The sequence below is a fragment of the Rhododendron vialii genome, chromosome 10a (genome assembly GCF_030253575.1).
Source record: "Rhododendron vialii isolate Sample 1 chromosome 10a, ASM3025357v1".
Taxonomy (NCBI): Eukaryota; Viridiplantae; Streptophyta; class Magnoliopsida; order Ericales; family Ericaceae; genus Rhododendron; species Rhododendron vialii.
Window position 1 is genome coordinate 14,692,227 of NC_080566.1, and position 10,481 is coordinate 14,702,707.

Genomic DNA, 10,481 nt, shown 5'->3' on the forward strand with positions numbered 1-10,481 from the left:
TCTCCACCAAATCCCTTTCCAAAATACCGAAGCCCTATTGTGAAGAAATGCTCGTTGGGTAACCTGAACACCCAAACAAAAGTAAGAGCAAAGCCTGCTAGGACAATAAACTGCAGCCTAGGCAAAAGTTAAGTCATTTGAAAAAAGCTCGCTAGGGACTCAACCTCCATTAAGTAACCTAGGCAAAATCAAGACCATGTGAGGAGAAAAACTAAGAGTGGGAAACCAACCCCAAAGGTTGTGAATTTGGAACTACGTTCATGGCCTGATTCCCTAATTGGGATACGTAGGCAATCTCACTTTGAAATTCGGCCCAAACATGTGGAGAGAAGTTATCAAATAGATTTGTACTCAATGATAGGCATAGCTAACCCTGCGTATTGAGCATGCAAAAGATAAGTATGCTTTTCTCGAAGAATTGACAATAGCAAAAGACATGAGAATTATCGTTCATCCCCTATAACTTGAAGGTCATTGACACAATGAGCAAGATATCTCGAAGATTCTTGAATTTGACTAAAAAACCATGGAATATGGCAAAAGCAAAAAGGCATAAGTCAAAGTCAAGCATAAGAAGGAAGAGAAAGAAGATGCCACTTGGCTAAAACAAAACCTAGCTTCCTTTGGAAAATGGAAGTAACGATCGAAGGATTGATATATTGGCCGCAATATCGATTCTTCAACCGTGTAAATCGATTCCTCAACCGGTATTTCGTTTCACACAGATTACTGTATCTTTTCAACTCTAGTTGTTTATCCAAGAAACAGCAGATATTTGTTCAAAACAATTTTAAAAAGCCATATTCTGACTTTCGCATGCAATCTCAAAACATTTAAGGGCATGAAAAGCATTTCTCATTTCATGAACAAAAGTTTGATTACAAAATCATCACTGCGGTTGCTTTCACTACATAAGTACAATTTCTGCTTGTCCTTTCGCTAACTATGGGTAGGAAAGAAAAAGGAGAATTCAAAGACTAGTCATGACGGCATCTCTGGGATGGTCTCTGAGATGAAGACGGGGATTGCTCACTAGTTCCCACATCCTCCCCACTGGCAGCTGGTACTCGCTCAGCCTCAAGCTGCAATAAAAAGGATACAAGCACTTAGATTCAAGAAAGGATACAAGGCAAAGAAGCATATAAGAGAACCATACCTCGACGATTCGGTGGCGTTGCCTCCGAACCAAAGCCTCCGCACTTTGATAAGCACGTAGCCATTCCTGCACTATCTCAGCAGGTACTTGTGGGGTAATCAACATTACAAGCATATAAGCATGGGATACAACATGAAGTAGTGGAAACTGGAATGAAGTAGCGGAAACCTGAAAATACTTGTGGAGCTCCAGCCGGTAATGTATAGAGTTGGGTCGAGCAAGGAGTAAGCGCCAAGCGCTTTTCTTCTCTGTCAGTAGAATGGAAAGAAACAAAAGAAGGGGCCCGTGGCTAGATAGGAATAGCAGGAGGAGTGGTAGGAGGAGCAAAGAAAAGGCGATAGTACTCCACATAGTCCCCCGCCTGAAGAAGCAAGCCCGCCTAGTCTCTAATCCGAGCATTCCTCAAGTCTTCCTTGGACATTAAGGAAGTAGATCTCATCGATGTCGTCGGAGGAGGGGGAACAAACTTGAGAGCCTCAACATGCCTCAACGTGTGGACACCACTAACTAGCCACCTGATCGCCCATATACCAAGCTCAGTAAAAAAGGCCCTCGAGCATGCTACCAGTACGGTCCAGAACTCTGGAACGTGCAAGAGGAGCATCCTCTAATACACCACTCCAAGGGTACCTGTAAATAGGGTCAAATCAGTTACAACACAAGGATATGGAAATCTAAAGACAAGGAATACAAGGAGAAGATAAAGGTACCTGATCGACCGTCAACCGGTCCAAAACTCGCCGCCACTTAGGAAGGCTCAAAACAGGTGACCGCGGCTTCCATTGCCCCACCAACTATCGCTTGTAGCGAGGAACACAGTTTGCATCCTCATGCTTAGTGTTAGTCGAAAACTGGAGAAGATGCTAGAAAGCCCAGAGCTGAAAAATGGATTAACAAACAGATTCAATACCGAGAGAAATCAAAATGAGAAAGGAGAAAGAAAGGGAAGAAGGATATACCTTAAGCATTCGGAAGTGACCACTAAGGATGAAACTCTTGTCCCGTGAACAAGCTCCAAGGTTGCCATACAAAGTGGCCAAAGTAGATGCTCCCCAATCAAACTCCAAAACAGCCTCCAAATACGGCAAAGGGGCCAAAAACTGTGTATGCACCAAACTATCCTTGTTGGCAAACAATGTTTGCCCAAGGAGGTAGAGGAGGAAGGCATGTGTCAACTGCTCAACGCTCACCTGAGTCAAAATATTGGCCTTCATAAAAGTCTTGCTCAGCCAATAGACGTCAAGATGACCGCGTGAGTGAAGAGGAGGCACCTTGCCCAGAAACCACTCCAATGCTCCCTCTCGCTGCCAAAGCTGAGGGTCAACCCGAAGAGGACCTCCACCTACTCAAAGACTAGTGAGCAAAGAGAAGTCCCTTGGAGTGATCGTGATCTCACTGGCAGAGGGGAAGTGGAATGTATTGGTGGTATCCACCACCTCTTAACCAGCAAGGTCATTAGTGACCAATCAATCTTTGGAAGATTGAGGCCCAAAGCAAACGCCTCAAAACCTGCAGCATGCACCAACTCCCAAGCCTGTTCTGGCAGCGCCAAGAACCACTTGTGAACTTCCTTGCCCCCTCCCTGGGCTTCCAGCCTTTTATTTCGCTGCAGAGTTCCACAAAAAACAAGAGGGGAGTTAATCTCATGATTGCATAAACAAATGGAAAGCTAGGGGCATCAAGTTAACATCTAAAAAGCATGCATTGCCTAAACAAGGGGCATGATTTTTTTAATCTTTTCAAACAGCAATTTTGACCCTACTATGGTTCTTTTTCATTCATGCCCCTGGCTAAAAGGGATTTCATCCCGCAAATAAAAATTCATTTTGATCATACAAATTGAACTCTGAACTAAAATAAACCTTTTACTTTTCAGGAAGCTTACTGTGGGCAACGTGCCCTAAAAATGTAAGGTGGTTCGAGGGAGCGCTTGCGGGACGAGCGCTCAATTCAGAGTCGCCACTTGAGTTTGAAGGTCCGACACCCAAGGAACCGAACTTGAAGTGCGTTCTATGCTATTTTGATTTGAAAATGGTGAAGGCACCAGTCCATCATAACCATATCTGGGTTCGGGAGCCAGGTTACGAGAGGAGAAAGGTTTTAAGGCACCTCTCTCACCTAATCTGAAGATCGGTCTCTACTTAGGCATTTGCGAAAACATTTACGATTCTGCTTGATTAATCAATGCTTTAGCCATTTAGGGTGGGGGAACAATTTAATGGGGATTAAAGCTGTAACATTTTGCAGGATGTGATAGAATAGCATGGATGCGAAAGCAGTAAACAGGGTAAAGGCCAGGTTCTGTTTAACAGAGCAAACTCGACGCACTATATTGAATTGACATGCAGAAGAAAGAATCTAAATCCAGTTCACGCGGATCACTGCATGTGATTCAAACATGCGCGCGTAAATCCCACACATGCGCACGCCCGTTTGCTTTACTCAACAGTCTCTGTTTTTATCCTATTTTGGGCTCTGGAAGGACCAGTGCATATCCAGGACAAACCAAATAGTTCAAGCAGTTATAATATACAATTTAAAGGCTAAAAGCCCTACAAAGTAACAAAACACCCCATAAATAGTGTGGGGACAAAATTGAGACCAATGACCTATTTACCCATGCAAGGCTAGCTACTGGTCAGAGATAAAACTGCGCGCGTGGAAAATGCCACTGGTGCGCGTGGATCTGAGCCACTTAACTAGTGCCTGGTTTACATATTTCTGGGTTCTGGGACATGACCAGAAAGACCCCAGTGGTACTCCATAGCAGCAGGCACACATTTTGAACTAAAACTAGCAGTTTTAACTAAGAAAAGTAGTAAACTTGTTTTTAGCATGCTTGCAGTGGCCTATATGTAAGTAAAGCATAAACAGTAGGACACCAATCCCCACGTGGACTTGCGAGGATAGCCACAAAGTGGCTCGCGAGTACAGACGGCCTGCGCGCACTAGTACCTTCCATGACAGATTTTGAAACCTGCTAGCTTTAGGGCCAGGACTGGTATTGATTACTAGCCTTGACCCTGTCAGCCCCCCTCAGGGATCAGAACAGTAAACAGTAGGTATGCTATACCTAGATTGAGTTTGAACGAATGATTGAGCCTTGAGGTTTGAGACTTGATTAAGGTGTTTGAGGATTGTTGAGTGGTGGTAGCAAGGAAACAAGGTGGCTAGTTGCTTAGTACTAGGGTTTGCAAGTGATGTTGGTATCACTCAAGATGTGAATTTTTGTAATCCTTGAATTTTTTGTCACCCCTCTTGAATGGAAGACCCATGGGAGGTATATATAAGAGGAGAGGTGGTAGATACGGTGGCAAAGAGAGGAGCTCAGCCAGTGCAAGAGGCTAGCTTTGGGTTACTTGGTGGCTAAGCTTCTCAACCCATAAAGGTGATGGGGACCAGCTTTGACTGGTGTGTGCGCATTGCGCCCCGACGTGCGCGTGGCATACCAACACGCGCGCGGGTCAACGGTCAAGCTTTGACTCTTGACCACCACCTGTCCATTTGAACGGCGCGCACGGGTTTGGGTGAAGCGCGGACATGTACCACCTACTTATGCGTTGGTCAACGGTCAAGCTTTGACCATTGACCAACACCTATCAAGTTGATTTGTGCGCGTAGGTTCCAAATCAACGCGTTCCTGTAGGGTTTTTGGCTAAGGTTAAGGGTTCAAGGGTTTTTCAAACACTCAAAGCTTAAATACTTATCATTCCCAGGGTGTTCTTGATCCGTTTCATCATTGGGGGTGTTCTTGATCTATTTCATCATTGGGGAATCAAATACCATAAGTAAACTAATCTGGAAGCCCAGATTGGGGTGTCTACACTTACCGAAACATTGAGAATGCTCAAGTGCTGCTCAGGCTCCCTGAGAACCACCTCGGCCTTTAGGCCACCAACGGGAGGACGGTATTGCAAGAATCCGCTAGAACCCGACCTAAGCGAAGGAAGAACGAAGGTAGCAGCAACAAACGGACCAAGTTTTTCAATCGCCTCCTCGGTAGAAGAAGGTTGGTCGCACGTGCATGGAGGATTCGAGGAAGAGCCCGCAACGAATGGTGGAACAATGGTAGAGGAGGAGGACGACAAGTTAATGGTATCGAAAGGTGGCTTGGCCATGGCGTTCGAAGCAAGAAAGGAGGAAAGGAGTTGACAACGACAACAGCGGACAGAGGTGGTGGCGGAGGTCGGAGAAGTGATGGTGGCCGGAGGAATGAAGAAGCTCAGACGAGAGGGAAGAAAAAGAGATGGAGAAAAAAAGATTAAATGAACCGTCGAATCGATTAAACAAAACTTAAATTGATTTCCTTACTATTGGCATTCTCACGAACGAGTCATCTATTCCTCGGCCGAGACATCGATTCTTCGGCCGCGAGATCGATCTCCTAACCCCCTAATCTATCTTCTATAGCAGCACTAGGTTTTTGCTTGGCATACCAATAAAGCAATTATGGAATTCTGGGTCCTAACCAACAGAATAGCCTTTTGGGCACTACCCGAGCAAAAACAATGTGGTCAGAATTAACCTTGGGGGCATGCCCAAACACGAAGAACGTTAAGCACCAGTATTAAGCCCACATGGGAACTCTTCCAAAGCCCTCTCCGTAGCAGCAGGTTCACAATCATTGGTCACTTACCACTCGGATCCCCGACATGTCAAACTTAAGCTCCATGCCCATCATCTTGACAAAACTCCTAGCAGTTCAGCACTCACTACCGAGCTACTCAGTAGCCTTGTGCACATAAGCTCGCCATTTCAACAGTTCCGCACTTACTCACTACCATCAAGTCACCCGCCAGCTCTATGTTCAGCAGCTCTCTGCTCGTCATCCTTGTAGTCCTATGCCCACGATCATTTAGGCAACTCTACGCTCATATTCAGCAAGCTTTACAGCTTCAAGACCTGAGCTCACTACTTCAATAACTCCATGTCCACCACCTCAACCATTTAGCAGCTCTACGCTTACTCATCGAACCTCGAGCTCAGCAGCTCCGCAATATCATACTTAAGTTTCTCAACGGCTCTACGCCCATGAATTTACCATCTTAATCGAGTCACTCAACGACTTCACCATCACCCAGCGGCTCTACGCCCACTAATTCAGCGGCTCTACACCAGCAATCGTTAAGTAACTCCATGCTCATTATTAGCAGCTCCAGGCTCAGTATCTCAACAACCCCGAGCGCATTACTTTAGCAATTCAGCGCTCATTATCCAAGTCACTCAGCGGCTCTACGCCTATAAGCTCACTACTCAGCGGCTCTATGCCCCTAGACTCACTACTTCAAACCCCTCCACAACTCTCAAGCCATTCAGCAACTTCAAGCCCATTATCTCTATATCTCTGCAGGCCTCAACAACTCACTACTTTAAGCTCCGTGCCCGCCATCTTGACAACTCTACAGCTTCGTATTCACTATCTCAACAGCTCTATCACAGTAGCTCTAAGCTCACCAAAACCATTTAGCAGCTCTATACTCGCTATCTCAACGGCTCTATGCCCATGAACTCAGTGGCTCTATGCCCACCATCTCAGCGGCTCTATGCCTATAGGCTTATTATCATATAGCAGCTTCACATTCAAATCACTTAGCAGCTCCAAGCTCATTATCTCAGCAGCTCCGAGCTCACTCACCATTTCATAAGCTTACTGCCTCCAAGCTACTCAGTGGCTCTACGCCCACATGCCCACTATCTCAACTGGCTCTACACCGTAACAAACAACATATCATCTGTTCTCAAGCTCTAAGCTTGAATACTCAAAGTTCCAAAACTTTGAATGCTCGAAGCTCTTCGAATGCCCAACCACTGTGTACTGGATGCTCAAGTTCTACACTTGAATGCTCAAGCTCTATGCTTGAATGCCCAACCACTGTGTACTGGATGCTCAAAGCCTGTACTTTGAATGTTTGAATTCTACCCTTCGAATGCTAGAGCTCTATGCCCCAAATGCTCAAGTCCAGAACTTAAAAGAAGCTCGACGCTTAAAACCAACACACACGCACGGGCCCGTGCACATGTTGCATCACCATTGTCATCATTGAGTCTGCATCATCATATCTACTCATATCTAACCATTATCATAACATACTACGTTTTGCATCTCTCTTCTCAGTCATGAAACAGGTCAAACCTGCAATCAACCGGCTCCGCGCCTCGATTTTATTGATTGGTCCAATGCCTCGATCCCTTGGCGCTACGCCAATTATGGAAGATGGAAAAGCTCCATGCTTAGACCTTCAGTTTCATACCAGCTTCGCGCCTCGGTTCTATCACCTCAAGCTCAAAGCTCTGACACCTCAGGTTTTTGCCTCATGACTGCAACCGGCTCTGCACCTCGGTTCCCTCATCTCAAGCTCCATCCTCCAGTTACTGGCCTTGTGCCCCCATAACTCAAAACCGGCATCCAATCATCTCCAGAAGATGGTTTGGAATCCACCCCAATTACATCAATTCCATTAAGCTCATTCGCAAGGATAGGCTATCCTACCGAGCTCCCCTCAGTCAAAGTAAGGATGATCAAAAAAAGCAAACAACTCACTCATTGTGTACTGATCTACCCAAAAATTCTGAAGATGCTCTCCACAAAAATTTCCCCCGCAGTCCAGCGTTCCTTCAACTACTCTTCACCAAAATTCTGGCATTGTCCAGGTACGTTGCACTATGGCTTTTAAAGCCCGAAGGTACATTTTCTATGCTCAACCCTCTGAACTTTTATTTTTCTTTATTGCCCTAAACTACGATTGGTCTGAATTTCCCTTGTGGAATTCATAGGCAGCCTCCCGGCCCGACCATAACTAAAACCTTTTTCAAAAAACCCTTGGAATAGTGGTTCGACCAAATTGAAGTTGTTTTACGACTTTGACTCTTACTTAAACATGTCTCGCGATCCGTCTAAGTTCAGTCAAAACGGAGCATCTGAGACATCCCAATTTGGCCTATCGATTATTTCAAGTCCCACCTTGGGGACAATCCTGTTGATGAATGGATATAGTGATTGCTGATTGACTTTTCATAAACTCATAGACTTTTGGTGAGTACTTCTAGCCTCTTAGAGGATCCAATTCAGAGCCAAATAGCCTTTCAAACAGAAATACAGCATCTTAGGAAAATCCATCTGTCAACCGTAAGATATATCTCACGGCTTCAATTTTATTCTTTCACCCGTGAGACATGTTGCTTGAAAATCTCCCTGAGAGATTGATTCCTCGGTAGCCAGATCAATTCTTTGGCCGCCACATCTATCACTTGGCCACCAGATCGTCTATTTTCCAGATTCTGGAATGTTCTGTCACACGTTTGATTCGTTCTCAAAACCTTAGCAACCTTTTTTCGATGTGTTCCGGCTACGAAGTAGATTTCATCTAGAGATCCTATTACGATATACTACCTTATTGATTCACGCAATTTGATTGGCCAGAGTGAGTCACCAATTACCTATATAAAGAGGCCCTTAGGGTTCCGAAATAGACATCACAATCAACCCTCACCAACCACGAAATTCTGCAGAAACACTCTTTCATTCTCCCTCTACAAAAGCCTTAACCTTTTGAAGGCAGCTACAATCCGACGATCAAACCCCCGAAGTACAAACCCTAACCCTAGGGTTTTTGAGAAGTAAATCAGTCAATAACCCCTAATCCGAAGCAATCAAACAACTGAGGGATCATGGTGGTGAGGCCCAAGGGCTTATGGTCTGGTTCTTTTATGCTTTGTACATTAATCACAGTATTTTGATTTTCTGTTAATCTTTTAGTCTGGTGTGAGAAAGAACATCGGTTGGATCTTCGATCCTTCGGCCAGTATATCAATACAGATAGATATACTGAGAGATCCATTCTTTGGGATAGCCTGTTTGTTTTCTGCTTATTTTTATGCATGCTTCAATTATCGTTCTGGCTCACCTTATCAACTGTTAAAGGCTAAAATCAATTTATGTGTTCAAAATTAAATAAAGCAAGTTTACATCTTGTGTTGAACGATTATGGGCTAGTCTTATGACTGGGCAAAGGGGGGTGCCTAACACCTTCCACTTATTGTACTTTTGGCTCCTGTACCCGAAATCTTTATCTTTTTTCTAATTTTTATAAACTAGGTGGCAACTCTATTTTGATGATAATCGTTATCATGTGGCGATGTTCCTAGCTATGGAAATATCCATGATTTTGGTTTATGAAGTGGAACCAAATAAACCTGATCAATCTGTATGGCGATGTCCCGTTTGGGAGGTGTCTACAACATTATGGTCCATAACAAAGTCCTCTTAGATTGAGGAACACGACTTAGCAGCAAGGTCCTAGGCACTAGGGGCATAACCAGTGTGGAAAGTGACGCGATAAGCAAACATCATGGGGTATGTATCACTTTGGCAAAGTACACATCATGAAGAATCATATGAGATAAGGGGCACGACTAGGCCCTCCTCTATTCTCCTCTCAGAAGTATCCAACCTCCCATTAGGATAGCTGCTTAACAATTCAACTCATGATGATCGACTCAAAACAATGACCTCACCTAAAATGACTAGGGGCATGGGTTTGTGAAGCTATGTCTCATGTCAAATTGAGTGGTATGGACATGGAGCATGATTGATGGAATGGTATGATTTTGAAATCCTTGAGGAATAGTTGTCAAAGTTAATTTTATCCTAAGCATTCTTGACACAGCAACACGAGCACAATTATTATCTACAAACTTTCGAGGAGATAACATGAGTTTCCCATTTCATAAAGAGTGTAGCTAGATGGTCTCTTAGCCAAACAGTATTTTCACTAGAGTGTCACGGCATTTTAAATCTTATCTTGTCATAACTGCTTGGCTGGTGTGAAGTTTTGTCAGTAGTGAGTCACCTTAGGAAGCATTGGATCAAATATGCAAAAGTTGAGATGTCCAGAATACATTGTGGATTTACATACACCCTGTCATTTGCATTGATCTCTTGACCCTAGTATTTCATGTGTACATCCTTATGGTTGCTTAGCAAAAGTAGTTGTCTTGGTTGCACGAGCTAACTCCAAGTATAAAGTGTTCTTATTTTCAAGCAAAGTAGGTTCATCAATGCAAGGAATGAAGCAAGCCGTAGACCCAAGGTTGGGAAAGCTCCCTCCGACAGCTAACCCACCTTCGTTGCTGGATTTACTAACAATTTTGCAGGGGGAACAAAGGGATGCACTGTAAAGTCTATCTCCCTGCAAACACACTTGGCCTTCAAAAAAAAAAAAAGAGTTCTTTCTGAGGGATGTCATATCTTTGAAGAACACCTCAACTCTTTTGTGGAAGGCTGTCACACAGCATTGTCAAGGGCATGTCAAGATCTCTGCTGAAC